This window comes from Salvia splendens, chromosome 13 (assembly GCF_004379255.2).
Source record: "Salvia splendens isolate huo1 chromosome 13, SspV2, whole genome shotgun sequence".
NCBI lineage: Eukaryota > Viridiplantae > Streptophyta > Magnoliopsida > Lamiales > Lamiaceae > Salvia > Salvia splendens.
The window spans coordinates 16,523,398-16,546,594 of NC_056044.1; positions in this window are offsets into that span (position 1 = coordinate 16,523,398).

Sequence of the window (23,197 nt, forward strand, 5' to 3'; positions counted from 1 at the left end):
AGAAAACAGATAAGTCCCAAGAGACAGAGGGGACGCTACTGACCAACCTGAACGTGTACTAGAGGTAGCAACCACACCATGCTCTAGACTAAGGAGGAGCCAATGAAGGAGGTGACGGACCCGACTATCTGACCAGTTAGTTTTCTTTTATTTATTTTTTGGGTTAAGTGTGTTTGTTTTTCCTAGGTGCTAGTATGTGTAAACCCCTCATTCGTAACACTTAGCCTATCCAATAGTCTAAGTGTGAGAAGATGGGGTTTACAACATTTGTGCATGTACAGATCGTTAGTATGTATCGTTGTCTTTGATTTTCTGTGAGTCCCAATTCTTCTCCCACTTAGCCTATTGCATAGCCTAAGTGATACGACCCCACGTGGAGGACCCGTGACGAGGTCGACGACGAGACGGCTATGTGAGGGGCTCTCTACCTTTATTCAAAAGGCCATGCGGGAGGAGTCCATGAAGATCGAGGAGCCAACGATGAGGATCGAGTTGAAAAATAAGGGCGGAAAGCTTCCACCAGCCCGGGTGGATTTTGATGCACCGTACCACCCGGACGGATGCTACTCGTTGGAGGAGTCGTGGCTAAGTTGTTCCACCCAGCCGGGTAGCCCCACTGCCACCGTCTAGGTGCCCCGTCGAAGGCGTGAAGGAGTCAGGAGACCTCACCCGACGGGTGACTTGTGGTCGACCAGTCCACCCGGTAGGGTGACTCACAGAAGGGAGCCAGGTACCAGGGCTTTCACCCGACCGGATGATTTAGTGCCCCTAAATTCCACCCGGCCAGGTATAGTGACACGGGATAGATTTTGTTTGCCTTTTCCTTGAATTTTGGCCTAAATAATAAATAACATTTTTTCTCAGTTTATTCCTTAGTTGTTGATTGAAATTATATGCTTGAGAGATTTGTTGTTTTATTTTCCAATTCCTAGTTATAGGTTGCTTGAATCCATCAATTCTTAGTAAAGCATGGATCGAGTATAGGTATGCTTTGAGGATTGTGGTTACCTTGAAAATTTAGCCATGGATGCATGTTAGCATGGTGTAAGTGTTTTAGCTTATTCAATCAATGAAATTTTATTCCTTTTTCCACATTATCCATTGTTGATCTTTCTTGTTTTAGCTTAGATTCAATTATTCTTGTTGGATCTATGATTTGTCTTTGTTTGCTTTGATAAATTGAAAACCACACCAAATCAATCATCTTCAATTTGGGTTTTCCTTGAGAAATGGATCTCTCATTACATGGATCCATATCATTTGGTATCTTGAGCCTAGTACCCACTAGTTTCTGATCTTTCGTGCCTTTGAGTTTTTGTTCTTTTTTTAGCGTTGTGTGTTTTTCATTGTTTTTGGACTATATGTGAATGATGAGCAGAGGGATCTATTGTTGTTGGATTGGGCTAAATTTTTGCATGATGAACCTTTGATGTGTTAGCTAATTACCCACAAAATTTCTACCAAAAACATCCCCGTATGCCTATGGATCTGATCAATTAAATACATATACCAAATAGATATATTAGTTGAGTTGTAGTTTTTTAAGTTTATAGTAATAAATAAATAAATTAATTTATCAAATTAAATGCAACTATTTATCTAATTTTATTTAATTTATTATGCCAAATTAATTTCTAAATAAATCAATCAAGTTTAATTTTTGGAAATTTATCATAATATATATTAAATATTTTTTGTTGAAATTATTTTATAGACATTTATCAATATTATCATTTGTGCAATAAAAAATATTACTCATTTTTATAAAATAATGATTATATTTGTCCCCAAATAATGGGTGACGATAATATTAAGCACTTCCTAGTTCATACTATTTATTATTTGAGAAGTCCGTCATCATGAACTGACTATTTCGTAGGATTATTGTCCCCACATAATGGGTGGCGATAATATTAGAAACTAGCTTCACAAAATTTGGCAAACCAATCGATGGAGACCATATACAAACGTAGTTCGTAATTATAGCTTAGATATTTTGATTATGTTTTCATTAACTATCCTTAGATATTTGTCCCCAAATAATGGGTGACGATAATATTAGGCACTTCCTAGTTCATACTATTTATTATTTGAAAAGTCCGCCATTATGAACTGACTATTTCGTAGGATTATTTGTCCCTACATAATGGGTGGCGATAATATTAGAAACTAGCTTCACAAAATTTGGCAAACCAATCGATGGAGACCATATACAAATGTAGTTCGTAATTATAGCTTAGATATTCTGTTTATGGTTTTTCATTAACTATCTTTAGCCTTAAGGCAGAAAAGACTTAATTAATTTCTGTTGGTATTTAATTGACTGGATAATTAAAACTTTTATTATCTTTTAATATCTTATTTAAGGAAGTTATATTAATTGGCTAAAATTTCATTCTTATTCATATCTTCTATAAGATGTATCTAAAATAAATTGAATTATTTATATCTTGTACGGACATGAATAATTAAACTTAAATTAATTCCTTGTTCAAGATTAGGAAGAGAATGGGGACATCTTTTTAGTACATCAACTATCTCAATTGAGGAAATTTGGTCCGTAACATTTCATAATATCTTTTGAGGTCTATTAACTATAAGTTAATATCAATTCAACTACTTTTTGGCTATTTCCAATATTTTCATGACCAAAGTACCCTTAAGGCCATGAAGGGCAATTCAATTTATTTATTCATCCACTTTTTCTTTCTTCTAATTTATTTGGGATTAAGTTTAATAGATCTTATACTATTAGTATTAATATATATCATACCTTATTTGAATATTATATATTACTTTTAGTGCTAGTTAATACTTTTATATGATTTTATTCTCAATTATTTAGATAAAACTAAGATAAATATTTTATTTTAATGAATCTCATAATTTTATTAAACTGAAAAATTAAGTTAATCATAATACATAATATATACTACATTGAAATAAAAATGTAATAAATTAGAAAAAATATAATTCACGAATAGTCAATGGAATAAATATGAGAACTATGAACAATTTTCATGATGTTGTAAATGGCCTAATGATAATATTATGACACGACATTGTGATAGTAAACAATTGATAGCAACTATTGATTTTTTATTTAATTAATAAAAAATCATAGATTTAAATTAATCATATATTCAACTAAGAATGTCATTGTTTTTTTTATTAAATTGATTAATGATAATTCAACTAATTTTTTTAGACAACAATTTCTACATAAGAGTAGATAAAATAAAACTGAGCTCTTTCAATTATTTAGAGTTCCTATTATATTAATAAATTTTAATTTATTTTTATCATCAATTTTGTATTGCACTTAAAAATAACATATTCTGTGTAATAGCTTAAGATTGAAAAATTAATATTCCATCTAATAAATTGAACTTTTATATACAAATATTGTATAAGTATAATGTTACATGTATTTATATCTAAGTTATTTCATTATTAATATTAAATATAGTACAATGATTTAAAATATTACAGTAAGCAAAACCAAACGTAAATAATTATAGTAATAGAGTATTAATATTATTAAGAATTTTTATTTGAAATTAAAATTAGATGGAACATATTTTTTGGTACATCAACTATCCCAAATTACTATTACTTTAATAAATGAAGGGTAATAGATTGATTGCTCTCATTGGCCTTAAGGATACTTTGGTCATGGAATAGTAGAAATAGTAAAAAAGTAGTTGAATTGATATTGACTTATAGTTGATGGACCTTAAAAGATATTATGAAATATTAACGGACTAAATTTTCTCATTTTGGGATAGTTGCTGTACTTAAAAAGATGTTCTCTCAATTATTTAATGTATTCATTATATCTATCCTTATTAGAATTCCAGATACATAATATTAGGAAACTATTAAATTATTCTTGTCCATATCATCTAGGAATAAATAAATAATATTTATTTCCATAGATATAGTCAATAATTAAAATATTCCTAAAATCTAGGGAAATCTTTCCATAAATATATTTTGATATTAAATAATAATATTTTAATGATTTCTTTTAATTTCAAGAATTAAAAAATCATAAAAATAATATTTTCATCGTTATCTTGTCGATCGAGGTTCGTACGAATCGACGACGAAAATCCGACGAGTTCATCGTCGGAACCCGACGCGCACAGCGTCTCGGCCAGCGGCGCACACGTCGTGCACCAGTTCTCGGCCAACCGTGGCTCGTCGTGTCGGCACGTCAGGTGGGGAAGAGCCCTCAACAAACGACAGTAGACTTCATATAGAATAAGGACTTAAAGAACTAGAGCTCAATAGATTCCCACAACAATAGCATGTACAAATAGCATATAGAAAGAGCCTCAACAACGACAGTAGACTTCGTATGCATTACGGCATCAATTGTTTCTTCCCAATTAAGCTACTGCCCAAGGAATTTAAAGGTTAAGATCGTCAGTCGAGAAACTCCGAAAAATTTCGGAATAATTAAGGGGAAATGGGGAAGAGACTTAGCTTAGACGACGGAGTCCCGGAGAGCTGACGGAGATGGCGACGGAGGCGCTGCTGGGCAGCGGACCGTCTGGACCCGGGATATGGTGCAACGGCGCCGGAGAGAAAGAAAGAAGGAGGGACTGAGGTCTGGGAGCGGTGCTTCGAAAGCCAGAGAATAACGGCGACGGGCGAGCGAATTTGGTGACGCCGGCTGCTTCACCTCCAAATTAGGACTCCCAAATGTTGAAATGAAGATGAAATGGTGAGATGAAGAAGAGTGAGAGACAGAAGGGTAGGCGGAGACGCAAGAAGCCGACGGCGGGCGTAGACTCGCCGGAGGAGGCGAGAGGAGGAACCCACGCCGCTGTTTCTTCTCACTCTACAAATCCCCAATCTGGAACAAGTGGAAGAGTGATTTGGGGAAATGGGAGGTCACGTATGGGAGGAAATATAAATTGGGCCTTCTCATAGATTAATTGGTTTGGGCCAAAAGGTTATAATGTTTGGGCTTTAGTAATTAAATAAAGTAGTGGCTGTTTTCAATTAAGGGTTTGGGCCCAAGTATTTTTTATTTAAGGAGTGGGCTACGGTTTTGGGCCAGTTAAATAATAAGGAATGGGCTGCCTAAATTAATTAGTTGGGGCCGAGTTTTATTTTGAGAAATTTTTATTTGAGAAATTGAGCGTGGATGCTTAATCGAAATTCTCGAATAATCTATTTAATTCCCGGAAATGGATAATGATGAAGTTGAGCACGCGAGAGCCGACCGGCGTCGCGGGCGGCCTTAAGAAACTCCGAAGAAAAGGATTTAAAAAGGGATTTTCCAAGAACCCATATTGTATTAAATAAGTGCCCAAATATTTAATTTAGAGAAAATAGAAATTCTGCGAAGTAGTGAAGCCCGAGGTAGGATTAAGAGAAATCCTGTAAGCCGAGAGGACTAAGATATAGGTGCTATCCAATAGGATTAGGGTCGGGTCGATACGATATATCGTATCTAAAACGTTGTATCGTGTATCGTATCGAAAATATCGATAAAGTTTCGATATATCAAACTTTCGATATGGATAATATCAATATCATTACCGTATCGAATATTTCGATATATCGTACCGAAATTCGATATATCGTTCAGAACGATATATCAAAGATCGGTACGATATATCGAAACATCGTACCATTTCAAATACCTGTATATTGAAAAATATAATTTCAAAACTGAAAAATGACACAAAAATTAATAAAACATCAACACAGTAAAATGAATATATATTTTTAAAATATATTAATGAATTAAATGAATATATATATATATATATATATATATATATAGGGATGTATTCATTTCCTTTTCCCATATTTTCTCCTATTTCCTTCTTGATCTCAGCCGTTGATTTTCTCCATCCTATGGCCGAAAATAGAGCCTGATTAATTCAATTTTAATCATTACAAAATCGAAAAGGGCCTAAATGGTATTCACATTTGAGTTGGTTATGGTGTAACACCCGTACCTTAAGTATGAAATTAATTTTATGTAACGAAATAATTGATAAAATTATTCCGTAATATGATGCTTATCGATGAAGGAGTTTTGGAAAAAAAATGTGGTTTATGTGTTAAATGTGAAAAGGAACGTGCTTAATTGTTTAATTTGTGAACGTTGGGAGACATGTTGGAGGTCTCGTGGAAAGAATGACGACGAACTTGCTATTTTTAGCAAGACGAATGAAGTACGTGGAAAGGAATATATTTTCTATCTATGGATAACGATGCACGTAAATCGAGGGAATGGTCGAAGGGATATTATATTTGGGACAACACCAAATATAAATGATGCCGTTAAACGTACTTTAATTTTTGGTTGTGAAGAACGAGATAACAAAATTAAATAAGGACCCGTGAATTTTAATTAATGAAGGAAAATGCGAAAAATATAAAGTATGAATTTATTTTGGACTTTTTCAAAATAAATTAGAGTCCAATTAACTACAAAATAATTGGATCCTAATCACTCTTTTAATCCATCAAGTAGTAGTATTTTACTAACTTGGGCTTGTAACTTATTTATTTGTTTGAGCCCAATTAAAATGAGTTAGTAGAGCCCAAGTATGGTTTTTAATTTTATTGGACCAAGCCCAAAATTTTCTTTCCTTTTCTTTTCTTCTTTCTTTCTTCTCTTCTCCTTCTTCTTCATGGCCGAAGGCCTTTTCACCTTGGAGGAGACTCTCCACTTCCTAAACCTTCCATCTTCCACCATTACTCCACCATCCCAAGAGTCACCACTATCCTTCCATAACCTCCCCTCTAACTCCCCTCACCTTTCACTTAGCCAAAAAAAAAAAGAGAAAGGGAGAAGAGACGAGAGAGTGCCGAGGAGAAGGAGGAAGCTTTGAGCACCCATCTTGTGTATTTTTTTTCTCCACCATTTCAACCATCTTGGAGGTATAATCCATTTCTTTCTCAAAGCATGAGTTTAATATAGCCTTGCATGATGCATATAGCCTTGTTTTTTTTTTCCATAACCATTTCAAGTGGAAACCAACTAAGAATCAACCAAACGATCGCCGCGTGTAACCGAAACTAAGAAAGAACGTAACTTTATAAACATAACGTGTGTTGCGTGACGTTTCGGAGTGGTTTCGGTGGAGAAAGAACCGCCGCCGGCGATGGGCAGCGGCGGACAACCGTGCTCGACAATCCGGGGGCAGGCGACGGTTCTCGGTGAGCGACGGCAGTAGCTCCTCCCGTCCTCGTTGTCGCAGCGTCCTGGCGAAGCAGCAGCGGCGCCGCGGCAGTGGCGCGTCGCCAACCGCAGCAGCTCCGACGGACAGCAACTCCGCGACGGCACAGCAACCCCGGCGACTCCAGCTGCGGCGGCAGGCGGCTCCAGCAACGACGGTGGCGAGCCGGAGGGGAGAACGACGGCGACGGCAGTGGTGATAGTCGGATGGCCGAGAGAAAAAGAGAGTCGGGGGAGAGAGAAAGGAGGGAGAGAGAGAGAGTATGTGGGAGGAAGAAGATAGAGTAAAAGTGGGCCATGTAATTAGTTTCTTATTTGGGCCTTTTAATAATTAATTGGAACTCTAAATAATTGTTGGGACTTCCTAATTAAGTTTTTGAGGAATAAGGTGGGCTAAGCTTAATCTTTTGGGCCGGAAATTAAAAGTAAATCGGGGGAAATTATTTAGTTAATTCCCGGAGGTTTTTTTTGAAGGATGAATAATGTTACCCTAAGCATGAAATAATGTGTTTTCAAAGATAAATAATTGCGATAATTAAAGTATGCGCTTAAAATTTGTTAGAAATTATTTCCGACGTTATGGAAAAATACGAGGAGCCAACGAAGGAAAGAACGAGCATAATCGGCCGACCGGTGTCGCACGCGACGCCTTGGGCGGCCGCCGAATAACAAAAAAAAAAGCACGGAAACCGAGAAAGAAGATTTAAGGAATTTAATTAGAGTGCATGCATTCTAATTTTTGTCGTTTCCGCGTTTTGATATGAATGTTATGTGTTTTCCGAAAAGGTGGTTCGCACGCGCGTTAACAGTCGGAACGAAGAAGTTTTTACGGAATCCAAAGGGTTTGAGGTGGGCTTTATTACTTAAATTCTTTTATTCTGAAATGATATGTTTATGGTGAAATAAGGGTGGTTTAAAATAGTATGTCATGCCGTTTTTATGTTTTGAATTGCCCATCTGATTGTCTACTGGGATAATATCCTACTAGACTTTGATAGTTAACGAATTCGGGTCTGACTAGGGAGTGAGTCCCTACTCGGACTAGTGCACTGATAGGGATCGTGAGCCGTCCCCTAGGTCGGCCGGTCCAGTGATCGAGATTGTGGCCACAGTCTCGTTTCACATGATGGTTCAGATATAGTATATGATGGAGGATGATGTTAGTCCACGCGGACACTTTTTAAAGAAATGAACTTTAGTGTTTCTCGGCCTTTAAAGTAAAACCCGGGATTCACTCGATGATGGCTTGGCATATCTTAATGATGAATGTATTTCGGGCATGAGTTCACTGGGTGCATCAAGTACTCAATCCCTGCATATGTTTTCCCTATGTGCAGGTTGAGCGAGGTCGGGAGGCGGAGGATGTTGAGTGATGATCCAAGAACTGTTCCAGTTACTATTATGTCTTCATACATAGTAGTAGCTAAACTCTCACATTGCTTCCGCTACTCAATGTTTTAAGAATTTCTGTTATTCCCGTTAAATTGTTGAACTCTGTTATTCTCCATTATGCAATATCGGGATTGAAACTTTGGTTAAATAAATGGAATTTCATCTTTGATTGTTAAGTTGCATTGTCTTGATTGTTTTTCCCCTTCTTCCCCGCTTCTTAATTCCCCCACTAGTCACGATTTCCCGTGCTTCCTATCCTTAGGAAGTGCGGTCGTGACAGAATGGTATCAGAGCAATTTTTCCTTCCACTCTGGACCGAGAGTCATTTATTCAATCTAGTCTAGACTCGTTTCGCTAGACTAAAAGAGTATTCGCTTAACACTCAACACTCCATCTCACCGCGCTCAACGCGAAAGAAGACAAAAGTTTGAAACGAAGTATATTAGAAGTGATAGAACGAATGGGGGCGCAGAAGGGCGCGATTTCCAAAGAATGATGAGGTGACGAGGCAAGGATAACCTTGTGAAACGCGATTGTGATAGATTGAAGGAAAGACGCAGTTGCAAAAGTACCACGTTTATAAAATACGAAACATCTATCCTTAGATGATAATAAAAAAAAAGAAAAAAAAAGAAAAGAATTGTTACGACTTTTCCTTATGGAAATCGACAGGTATATGCACGGTAGTACGTATGACGTTCTTTACGCGTTTTATCTTTCTCTACCTTGCTTTACTCTTTTCTACGACTGGTTGCTAAGGGGACTCACTTTTATGTAGATGACGATCATGATCCACGCACCGTTAAGGGGAAGGTACGTCAAGAATGGATTGCGGGCGGTGGAAATGTATCGCGGGTTCGAGAGGGACGAGAGGACCCCTTTGATATCTTATGTCGCCGATTACTTGACATTATGGCGGGATGCTCATGGCTGTGAAGTGAGGCACTATGAGGGAATCAAGAGATTGATTGATGGACTACCGACACCTTGGAATAGGTGGGCCGACGAAGCTTCACGGTCATACGTCTGGCATAAGCTTCCCGACTACAGCATGCAAGGGGACATGCATGGTTTTGTGAAGGTTCTCTTGGAAGCACTGGTTGATGCTCGTGGTGGACCACCCCCCTATGCTCCTCCTAGGAAGGAGGCGCCCTCATCGAGTCGCAGCCCCTACAGCGGGGGTCGGTACGAGAGTGAGACGCCCCAACCAAACTGCCCTAAGAGAAGAAGGCTTGGGATGCGCACCTCCGCACCTCCCGCGACGGAAGTTCTTATGGTCGATAAGCATATCGACGTCGCTACATATGTGCGGAAGAGTGATGAGAAAGAGGAGGAAGATCCTCTTGAAGATGAGGAAGAACCCCTTGAGGACGAGGAGGATCCCATGGAGGATGAGGAAGACCCCGAAGAAGAGCCCCTTGCGAGAGAGGTTGAGGTTGACAGCGAGGAAGGGGCGAATTACGAGAGAGCTCCAGAGGAGTAGTATTTCTTTTGCTGTTTGTTAGCCTTTGAACGTTTTGTTTTGACGAACGATGTAATAGTTTCTTTTTGACGTTGTTTTCTTTCCTTATTTCAAAGACCTTATGGAAACACGCACTTGTTGGTTTAAAGTTAATAAAGTTTCCCGTTGTTTTACCGTTGTGTTCGTTTGGGAAAGTTGGTGTTATAGCCTTTGGAAAAGTTGTGTGGTGTGGTGTGGTGATGGTAAAAATTGGACTTTCGTACTAACGCATATGTTGAACAGAATGCCTCCCCGACGTGCAGCCGTTCACCACGAGAATGAGGCAAGCAACGAGACCCAGAGCAGTGTGGGTCCTGAAGGACAATCACAACCACCTCCACCACCGCCACAGCCGAAACGGAACATCGAGAAGGAGTTTCGAAAGGAACGTCCTCCCGTGTTTGACGGAATGGGAGATCCAACCAAGGCCGAGACCTGGATTCGGGCCATAGAACGCATCTTTAAGTTCTTAAGATGTACCGATCAGGAGCGTCTATCGTGCGTGACTTACCAGCTCACCGGGTCCGCAGAGTTTTGGTGGGAGACTAAGCAGCGGACAATGACTCAAGAGCAATTAGACACCCTGACGTGGGAAGACTTTAAGGAGGAACTGTATGACAAGTACATTCCAAGGAGCTATCGCAAGGCAAAGGAGGCCGAGTTCTACAACTTGAAACATGGGCGGATGACTGTGACAGAATATGACCGTGCCTTATGTGACATGTCTCGGTATGCACCGGAGCAGGTGAACACAGATGAGAAGATGGCAGAAAAGTTTTGTGCCGGTCTGAGGCACGAAATCAGGATGGCTTTGGCATGCCGTGGAAGACTCTCGTATGCCGAGTCATTGTCCCGTGCACTGGATGTGGAGGAAGCGATGCCACGAGAAAAGACAGTTACACCCACTACTCCGACACCACCGACCCCACAGCAAAATTTTCGGGACAAGAGGAAATGGGACGGGAACCGCGCACCCTTTGACAACAAGAGGTTCCAGAGTACCACGAACTCTTCCCAGGGAAAAGGAAAGCAAGCTGCTCCATTCCAAGGTGGAGATTTCCGCCAGAGAGCACCTCTTTGTGCCAAATGTCAGAGGAACCACATGGGAGAATGCAGAGTCAGGACCAACGTGTGCTACAAGTGTGGTGGAGTTGGACACATCGCCAAAGAGTGCCCGAGCAACAACAATACTGGAGGTGGGGGAACGCCGAACGAACCTCGAGGGAATCCTACACCACCCCAGCAGCAGCAGCAGCGTCGCCAACCATACCCGACTCAAGCTAGGGCCTATGCCTTGGGACGCAATCAAGCAAAAGCCCCACAGGGAGAGCCAAAACAAGATAATCTGGCAGGTATGGGAACATTACTTGACATGCCTGTTGCTGTTCTGTTTGATACGGGTGCGTCGCACTCCTTTATATCGCACTCCTGCGTGACTGCTTTAAGACTGCCTGTTGTTGAACTTGAACATAAGATGAATGTGAACTCACCGGTAGGTGGCCTTGTAGAAATTTCACAATCTTGCTTGAACATAGAACTCATGGTGGGAGAACTTAGCTTAACGGCTCACAATTTGCATGTTATGCCAATAGATAACATCGACATTATTTTGGGGATGGACTGGCTAGCTGAAAATTATGCCACTATCCGATGCCAAGAGAGACAAATTTCGTTACAAACCCCGGGGAAGGAGCCCTCTACCTTCCACGGAATTTCGATGAATCAGCGAACTTGTGTGATATCGGCACTTCAAGCAACTACGATGATTAGAAAGGGGCGTCCTGCCTATCTCGTTTATCTACAGGGACATGACAAGAAAGAGAGGAAAGTTGAAGATGTGGCAGTGGTACATGAGTTTCCCGATGTATTTCCCGATGCTTTGCCAGGCCGCACCAGTGTCGAAAGCACCCTATAGGATGGCGCCGAAGGAGTTGGAAGAACTCAAAATCCAGCTACAAGAATTACTGGACTTGGGTTTTATCCGACCGAGTGTGTCGCCGTGGGGAGCACCGGTGCTGTTTGTGAAGAAGAAAGACGGGACACTGAGGATGTGCATAGACTACCGGGAATTGAACAAGTTGACTCTCAAGAACAAGTATCCTCTGCCGAGAATAGATGACCTGTTCGATCAACTCAGGGGAGCAGGAGTATTCTCGAAAATGGATTTAAGGTCGGGATATCACCAGTTGAGGGTACGAAGGGAGGACATACCCAAGACGGCATTCCGAACGAGGTATGGGCATTATGAGTTTGTAGTAATGCCATTTGGACTGACAAATGCACCTACAGTATTTATGGACTTAATGAATCGAGTATTTCATCCATACTTGGACAAGTTCGTTCTGGTATTCATAGATGATGTGCTGGTTTACTCGAAGGATGAAAAAGAACATGAGGAGCACCTAAGGATCATGTTGGAAACACTCAGAACGGAAAAGTTGTACGCCAAGTTCAGTAAGTGTGAATTCTGGCTAAAGGAAGTGAATTTTTTGGGGCATATTGTGACAGCCGAAGGGATTCGAGTTGACCCCGCGAAGGTGGAGGCCGTATAACAGTGGAAGGCGCCAAAGACCCTAAACGAGATCCGAAGTTTCCTTGGACTGGCAGGATACTACTGAAGATTTATTGAAGGATTTTCGAAAATCGCCAGGCCAATGACTCAACAACTGAAGAAGGGGACCAAGGTTAATTGGACACCGGAATGTGAAGCTAGTTTCCAGTTGTTGAAGGAGAAGTTGACCACCGCACCTATTCTAGCCGTGCCGGAACTGGGAGTAGACTATGTGGTTTACACCGATGCGTCGGAGGTTGGACTGGGGTGTGTTTTGATGCAGAATGGTAAGGTGATTGCCTATGCTTCGCGGCAGTTGAGGCCACACGAGTTGAACTACCCTACTCATGACTTAGAACTAGCGGCTGTTGTGCACGCATTGAAGATTTGGAGGCACCATCTCTAAGGAGTTCGGTGTGAGATTTTTACCGACCACAAGAGTCTGAAATACTTCTTTGAACATAAAGACTTGAATATGAGGCAACGCAGATGGCTCGAACTAGTCAAGGATTATGACTGTGGCATTAACTGTCATCCGGGCAAAGCAAATGTAGTGGCAGATGCTTTGAGCTGGAAAGCCCAACCGCAGTTGGCTACTTTTCTCACTCAGGAAGCGGAATTGATTCGCGATTTCAGCAAGATGCGATTGGAGGTGGTGAGAGCTCCGGAGACCGTGAAGGGAAAGATTGCCACCTTGGTAATTGCATCCGATCTACGGACAAGGATAATAGAAGGGCAACGTAATGATGAAAATTTGGAGAAAGTTCGACTGAGGTGAGAAAGGGCGAACAAGAGAAGTTTCGAGAGGAGGCTGATAATGCTCTCACCTACGAGGGGAGACTATGTGTGCCAGGCGACGAAGGACTTCGAAATGAAATTCTGACCGAGGCACACGAGACTCCATACACCGCTCATCCTGGAAGTACGAAGATGTTCCAGGACTTGAAGGGATCATTCTGGTGGGATGGAATGAAGAGGGACATAGCTTCGTTTGTGGAAAGATGTTTGGCGTGTCAACAAGTAAAAGCTTTACATCAACGACCCTATGGAAAGTTGCAACCGCTGGAGATACCAGAATGGAAATGGGAACATATCGCCATGGACTTTGTGACGAGATTACCAAAGACCCGACAAGGGAATACGGCCATTTGGGTAATCATAGACCGCCTCACCAAGAGTGCGCATTTTATACCCATCCCTATAACGCATGGATCCGACAAGCTAGCTCGGATTTATGTGAAAGAAATCATTCGGCTACATGGGGTGCCAGTAACAATTACGTCAGACAGAGATACAAGGTTTACTTCAAGGTTTTGGATGAGTCTGCAACGAGAGCTTGGCACACGACTGAATTTTAGTACTGCTTTCCATCCACAAACCGATGGACAGTCCGAGAGAACGATTCAAACTCTCGAGGACATGTTGAGGGCCGTGGTTCTTGACAGAGGAGAAAATTGGGAAGTTGTACTACCTCTGATCGAGTTTGCCTACAACAACAGTTTCCAGGCGACAATAAATATGGCCCCATATGAAGCATTGTATGGGAGGAAGTGTAGATCACCACTCTACTGGGATGAGGTTGGTGAAAGAAGAATACTCGGGCCAGATTCGGTCGAGGAGATGATTGAGATTGTGCGACAAATCCGACAAAGGATAAAAGAAGCACAAGACCGACAGAAGTCGTATGCTGATGTCCGGCGTACAGATTTACAGTTCAACGCGGGAGATAAGGTGTTCTTGAAAGTATCTCCGTCGAAGGGGATAACGAGGTTTGGTGTAAAGGGGAAGTTGAAGCCACGATACGTAGGGCCTTATGAAATCCTTGAGAAGGTGGGACCCGTAGCGTATAGGTTGGCACTACCACCAAGTTTTGGGACTGTGCATAACGTTTTCCATGTGTCGCAATTACGAAAGTATATGTTCGATCCCAAACACGTGGTGCATCAAGAGGAAATGATTTTGAATCCCGACTTGAGTTATGAGGAAAAGCCCGAAGTTATTCTAGACAGGAAAGTGCAGGAGTTGAGGAATAAGTCAATCGTGTCCGTGAAAGTACTCTGGAAACACCATGGCCACGAGGAGGCTACTTGGGAACTCGAGGATAAAATGAAAGAGAAATACCCGGAGCTTTTCGTTAGGAACGAGTAAATTTCGGGACGAAATTTCTGTTAAGGTGGGTAGAATGTAACACCCGTACCTTAAGTATGAAATTAATTTTATGTAACGAAATAATTGATAAAATTATTTCGTAATATGATGCTTATCGATGAAGGAGTTTAAAAAATATGTGGTTTATGTGTTAAATGTGAAAAGGAACGTGCTTAATTGTTTAATTTGTGAACGTTGGGAGACATGTTGGAGGTCTCGTGGAAAGAATGACGACGAAATTGCTATTTTTAGCAAGACAAATGAAGTACGTGGAAAGGAATATATTTTCTAGATGCAGATATACAAGATAGGATCATGAAGGAGAGGGAGATGCAGAGGTACATCGAGGAACGTGAGCGTGAGGTTTCCGAGAGCGAAGCTGCTTGGAAAGCGGAACTCTCACGCCGTGAGGTACCTGATTCAATCGTCTTGATTGTGAAATGGGGATGGCTAGTTGTTGGTTTTCTTTGCGCTGCTTGAGGTCTGAGGATGAATCGTGGGGCGGAGTTCCAGATGTCGTGGGGTCGGGGGCTGTTGGGAGGAGTCTTCCGGCGGTTCTCCGGGGATGGTGGTGGGGTCGGCCGACCCCGCGCGACCCCACCTGCATCCGCCGCTGGTCACCACTATCCTTCCATAACCTCCCCTCTAACTCCCCTCACCTTTCACTTAGCAAAAAAAAAAAGAGAAAAGGAGAAGAGCCGAGGAAAAGGAGGAAGCTTTGAGCCACCATCTTGTGTATTTTTTTCTCCACCATTTTCAACCATCTTGGAGGTATAATCCATTTCTTTCTCAAAGCATGAGTTTAATATAGCCTTGCATGATGCATATAGCCTTGTTTTTTTTTCCATAACCATTTCAAGTAGAAACCAACTAAGAATCAACCAAACGATCGCCGCGTGTAACCGAAACTAAGAAAGAACGTAACTTTATAAACATAACGTGTGTTGCGTGACGTTTCGGAGTGGTTTCAGTGGAGAAAGAACTGCCGCCGGCGATGGGCAGCGGCGGACAGCCGTGCTCGACAATCCGGGGCAGGCGACGGTTCACGGTGAGCGACGGCAGTAGCTCCTCCCGTCCTCGTTGTCGCAGCGTCCTGGCGAAGCTGCAGCGGCGCTGCGGCAGTGGCGCGTCGCCAACCGCAGCAGCTCCGACGGACAGCAACTCCGCGACGGCACAGCAACCCCGGCGACTCCAGCTGCGGCGGTAGGCGGCTCCAGCAACGACGGTGGCGAGCCGGAGGGAGAACGACGGCGACGGCAGTGGTGACGGTCGGATGGCCGAGAGAAAAAGAGAGTCGGGGAGAGAGAAAGGAGGGAGAGAGAGAGAGTATGTGGCAAGAAGAAGATAGAGTAAAAGTGGGCCATGTAATTAGTTTCTTATTTGGGCCTTTTAATAATTAATTGGAACTCTAAATAATTGTTGGGGCTTCCTAATTAAGTTTTTGAGGAATAAGGTGGGCTAAGCTTAATCTTTTGGGCCGGAAATTAAAAGTAAATCGGGGGAAATTATTTAGTTAATTCCCGGAGGTTTTTTTTGAAGGATGAATAATGTTACCATAAGCATGAAATAATGTGTTTTCAAAGATAAATAATTGCGATAATTAAAGTATGCGCTTAAAATTTGTTAGAAATTATTTCCGACGTTATGGAAAAATACGAGGAGCCAACGAAGGAAAGAACGAGCATAATCGGCCGACCGGTGTCGCACGCGACGCCTTGGGCGGCCACCGAATAACCAAAAAAAAAGCACGGAAACCGAGAAAGAAGATTTAAGGAATTTAATTAGAGTGCATGCATTCTAATTTTTGTCGTTTCCGCGTTTTGATATGAATGTTATGTGTTTTCCGAAAAGGTGGTTCGCACGCGCGTTAACAGTCGGAACGAAGAAGTTTTTACGGAAATCCAAAGGGTTTGAGGTGGGCTTTATTACTTAAATTCTTTTATTCTGAAATGATATGTTTATGGTGAAATAAGGGTGGTTTAAAATAGTATGTCATGCCGTTTTTATGTTTTGAATTGCCCATCTGATTGTCTACTGGGATAATATCCTACTAGACTTTGATAGTTAACGAATTCGGGTCTGACTAGGGAGTGAGTCCCTACTCGGACTAGTGCACTGATAGGGATCGTGAGCCGTCCCCTAGGTCGGCCGGTCCAGTGATCGAGATTGTGGCCACAGTCTCGTTTCACATGATGGTTCAGATATAGTATATGATGGAGGATGATGTTAGTCCACGCGGACACTTTTTAAAGAAATGAACTTTAGTGTTTCTCGGCCTTTAAAGTAAAACCCGGGATTCACTCGATGATGGCTTGGCATATCTTAATGATGAATGTATTTCGGGCATGAGTTCACTGGGTGCATCAAGTACTCAATCCCTGCATATGTTTTCCCTATGTGCAGGTTGAGCGAGGTCGGGAGGCGGAGGATGTTGAGTGATGATCCAAGAACTGTTCCAGTTACTATTATGTCTTCATACATAGTAGTAGCTAAACTCTCACATTGCTTCCGCTACTCAATGTTTTAAGAATTTCTGTTATTCCCGTTAAATTGTTGAACTCTGTTATTCTCCATTATGCAATATCGGGATTGAAACTTTGGTTAAATAAATGGAATTTCATCTTTGATTGTTAAGTTGCATTGTCTTGATTGTTTTTCCCCTTCTTCCCCGCTTCTTAATTCCCCCACTAGTCACGATTTCCCGTGCTTCCTATCCTTAGGAAGTGCGGTCGTGACATATGGTAAGTTGCTTAATTCTCTCCATAAAAAGATTGCAGCGGTTATTTTCTAGGATTCCACAAATCTTTCTTCTCTTTCATCGTTTATTCTCCTAACATTATCCATTGAAGACTACCGGTGTTCTACAAATTATTTCAAAAATTCCTTTGGTTTTTTCTCCTTGTACAAAATCGAATTTGTGTATATATATATATACATTATTGAATAGTAAACCAGAAAAGCAAGAAAACGAGGAAAATGAGGTTTCAGTTGAGGGTAGTACTTTATGGAGGTGAGGTAGTACTGCTTTAATTTAAATATGAGTATATATTCTAGTGTTGTTGATGGGTTTAAATTTGGAGGAATTGGAATTTTCTCTATGGTACTAAAGTGGATACTGATGAATTCAATCCACATCAGTTACAGTATTCGTTCGTTATAGAGTAGGTTATGCCTTAATTTCCTCCGGAGAAGATCTGCACGATTATTGCTTCTGTTCTCACGCTCCAGACATTCCGTTAGGGTTTAGATATCCGAGTGGCTAAGGTAGTAGTTTAAACCGATACGAATAATGCACCAAATGGAAACAACAAATGCTTGTTATTGACTATATAATGCACAATATGTGAACTGCAATGTATACGAATAAGATGTGTCGTGTTTAGATATTTGGCACACGTTTGTTGTTTCTCCTAAGGGTTTAATAAGTCTAGGGGGTAGGGTATAGTACGTACACATTAAGATGTGTCGTGTTTCGATGTTTGGCAAACGTTTCTTGTTTTTCCTAAGGGTTTAATAAGTGTAGGGGCTTGGTATAGTACATACACATTAATAAAAACGTATAAACCGATACGAATAATGCACCGAATGGTAACGACTAATGCTTGTTATTGACTATATAATGCACAATATGTGAACTGCAATGTATACGAATAAGATGTGTCGTGGTTCGATGTTTGGCACACATTTGTTGTTTCCCCTAAGGGTTTAATAAGTCTAGGGGATAGGGTGTAGTACTTACACATTAAGATGCGTCGTGTTTCGATGTTTGACACACATTTGTTGTTTCTCCCAAGGGTTTAATAAGTCTAGGGGCTAGGGTATAGTACGTACACATTAATAACATCGTATAAACCGATATGTATAATGCACCGAATGGGAACTATTAATGCATATTATTGACGATATAATGCACAATAAGTGAATTGCAATGTATACGAATAAGATGTGCCGTGTTTCGATGTTTGGCACACGTTTGTTTTTTCCCCTAAGGGTTTAATAAGTCTAGGGGCTAGGGTATAGTACGTACACATTAAGATGTGCCGTGTTTCGATGTTTGGCACACATTTGTTGTTTCCCCCAAGGAATTAATAAGTCTAGGGGCTAGGGTATAGTACGTACACATTAATAACAACGTATAAACCGATATGTATAATTCACCGAATGGGAACTATTAATACATATCATTGACTATATAATGCACAATAAGTGAATTGCAATGAATACGAATAAGATGTGCCGTGTTTCGATGTTTGGCACACGTTTGTTGTTTCCCCTAAGGGTTTAATAAGTCTAGGGGCTAGGGTATAGTACGTACACATTAAGATGTGTCGTGTTTCGATGTTTGGCACACATTTGTTGTTTCTCCCAAGGAATTAATAAGTCTAGGGGCTAGGGTATAGTACGTACACATTAATAACAACGTATAAACCGATATGTATAATTCACCGAATGGGAACTATTAATACATATCATTGACTATATAATGCACAATAAGTGAATTGCAATGTATACGAATAAGATGTGCCGTGTTTCGATATTTGGCACACGTTTGTTGTTACCCTAAGGGTTTAATAAGTCTAGAGGCTAGGGTATAGTACGTACACATTAAGATGTGCCGTGTTTCGATGTTTGACACACATTTGTTGTTTCCCCCAAGGGATTAATAAGTTTAGGGGCTAGGGTATAGTACGTACACATTAATAACAACGTATAAACCGATATGTATAATGCACCGAATGAGAACTATTAATGCATATCATTGACTATATAATGCACAATAAGTGAATTGCAAAGTATACGAATAAGATGTGTCGTGTTTCGATGTTTGGCACACGTTTGTTGTTTCCCTGAAGGGTTTAATAAGTCTAGGGGCTAGGGTATAGTAAGTACACATTAAGATGTGTCGTGTTTCGATGTTTGGCACACGTTTCTTGTTTCCCCTAAGGGTTTAATAAGTGTAGGGGATAGGGTATAGTACATACACATTAATAAAAACGTATAAACCGATACGAATAATGCACCGAATGGAAACGACTGATGCTTGTTATTGACTATATAATGCACAATATGTGAACTGCAATGTATACGAATAAGATGTGTCGTGTTTCGATGTTTGGCACACGTTTGTTGTGTCCCCTAAGAGTTTAATAAGCCTAGGGGCTAGGGTATAGTACGTACACATTAAGATTTGTCGTGTTTCGATATTTGGCACACGTTTCTTGTTTCCCCTAAGGGTTTAATAAGTGTAGGGGCTAGGGTATAGTACATACACATTAATAAAAACGTATAAATCGATACCAATAATGCACCGAATGATAACGACTAATGCTTGTTATTGACTATATAATGGACAATATGTGAACTGCAATGTATACGAATAAGATGTGTCATGGTTCGATGTTTGGCACACGTTTGTTGTTTCCCCTTAGGGTTTAATAAGTCTTGGGGCTAGGGTGTAGTATGTACACATTAAGATGTGCCGTGTTTCGATGTTTGGCACACATTTGTTGTTTCTCCCAAGGGTTTAATAAGTCTAGGGGCTAGGGTATAGTACGTACACATTAATAACATCGTATAAACCGATATGTATAATGCACCGAATGGGAGATATTAATGCATATTATTAACTATATAATGCACAATAAGTGAATTGCAATGTATACGAATAAGATGTGCCGTGTTTCGATGTTTGGCACACGTTTGTTGTTTCCCCTAAGTGTTTAATAAGTCTAGGGGCTAGGGTATAGGACGTACACATTAAGATGTGCCGTGTTTCGATGTTTGGCACACATTTGTTGTTTCCCCCAAGGGATTAATGAGTCTAGGGGCTAGGGTATAGTACATACACATTAATAACAACGTATAAACCGATATGTATAATGCACCGAATGGGAACTATTAATGCATACACCATTGACTATATAATGCACAATAAGTGAATTGCAATGTATACGAATAAGATGTGCCGTGTTTCGATGTTTGGCACACGTTGTCTCCCCTAACGGTTTAATAAGCCTAGGGGTTAGGGTATAGTACGTACACATTAATAATAACATTTAAAAATAGCACGTGTTTGAGTTATACATAATTAACGTATTACGTAATGTACATATTATAAATAGTAAAGTTATTCTTAGGTGCATTTAAGTGTCAGAAAATCACATGCCATGTATGCATTTGCTGATTCCTTTTTTTTTGTACAGTGTTGGTTGTACCTGAATGTTCTCCGGAGTTGTAGCCTCTTGGTGGTCGGAAATTCCAAACCTTGGAACTGTCCATTGCTTAAAGAGATGGGGATGGAGAAAGATACGCGGAAGGGTAAAAGGCCAACTTGACTTAGCTTCGATAAACAGAACAATAATGATTTTTTTGTGTGTCTTAGTCGTATTGCTATTCGAATGGTTGTCATAATTATCCAAGTATCAACTTCTTGTTTCTTGCACTAGATCACCTTTTTTGTTCGTTATTGGATTCTATAACACTGAATTACTCTATAACTGTGAGGTTAACTCATTGAAGTACTCATCAGCCCGGTTGATAGTTCGTATTCCCTACAACACTGAAAATAATGATAATTTCTTGATAAATAATGTAACGTTTTAATAAAAAAATGCACATATCTGATGATCCCAGTGGTAGTTAACTACTTTAATCTCCTAATTACAAATGTACTTAAGAAACAATAACACACACGCATGATAATTTATATCAAACCAATTCACTCATATACACCATAATTCTAAAAATGCATAATATATTGCAAAGAATAACAATTTAATTACACATAATGCACAACTTAAAAAACGTAATGCACATTGTATATTGCTGAATAATGATAATTTCTCGATGAATAATGAAAGGTTTATTTGAAATAATGCACATGTCCATATCCCTTAGCTACATCCACTTTTGACAAACAATGTATCACATAACATAAATATGCAAAGTGTTGGCTAATCTCCAAATTACGAAATTACCAAAAAAAGTAAACAACAGATCCATTATCCCTTTTCTGCCGTGGATTCAACTGCTTCAAGCAGTTAATTAAACAACAGATCCGTTATCCCTTGTTGGTGTTTCGGCTCCCCCTAATTTCCAGACGTACTAGGGCCTATCTCGGCCAACCTATCCCTGATTGTTTTTTCCAAAGCAACGGGAATAACGTCATCGAGGGCATCGTCTATGTCGACTCTAAGCTGCTTCTCTGATATGGACCAAACAACATAACACATCAGAAAATTATCACTAAATCAAAAGACAACATGATATGAGCTTCATAAGGATTAATCCATATTTCAAAACAAATAATGCTTAAGTCATAACACATAATGCACATAAACTTGACCCATAATGCGTAAGACAAAGCACATAATGCACACAACATTAAATAATTATCAATTTAATCAAGTACACACTATCTCTAATGTAATTACAGATACAACTTACCTTTGATAATGCACAATATACTTCACATAATATAAATATCATGATACATAATGCGATCTCTAAACCAAAAAATGCACATGTATTACACACTAAGTTTATTAAAACATATAAAGGATACCACTCAAAATGCACAATATATCTCATAATGCCTAATATACAAAATACATCTCATAATGCCTAATATACTCCAAATAATGACAATAACCTGCTACATAATGCACTGCCTAAACCAAATAATGCACATATGTAATCTTCACTGAGTTGATTAACCAATATACAAAATACATCTCATAATGCCTAATATACTCCAAATAATGACAATAACCTGCTACATAATGCACTGCCTTAACCAAATAATGCACATATGTAATCTTCTCTTAGTTGATTAACCCATATACACAATAATGCATAATATACTGCACATAATGACAATTAGATACTACATAATGCACTGTCTAAATCAAATAATGCACATATGTAATCTTCACTGAGTTGATTAACCCATATACACAATATCAGAAAGAAAACCAATAAGATACACGAATCCAGGAGTTTACACCCAAAACATTGCCTATCCGTCAGATACAGAGAAACCCATGAACAATCAACTCCATATTTCTGATTTATCAAAGGCGCGACATAATTGAAGTTCCAATCTATGATTTTTCGTCTATAGAAAATCAGTACAAAAATTCCAGGAATCCCTTTTCAAACATACCTAGGTGATTGTTTGAATAGAACAGAAATCGTGTAGCCGGATTGGGTTCGATGTAGGGTCGGTGACTGCCGTCAAATTTGTGCAATGCTTCCGAATCTCCGAGTGGCGGTTGTAGCTAGGGTTTCTGCGAGTGGAGAATGTGGACCTTCCGAACCTAAAATTGCTTAATTATAACCTTCCGTGTTTTTGGTTAATTATTGACCATTAGATCATCTAATCCTAGGGCCAAGA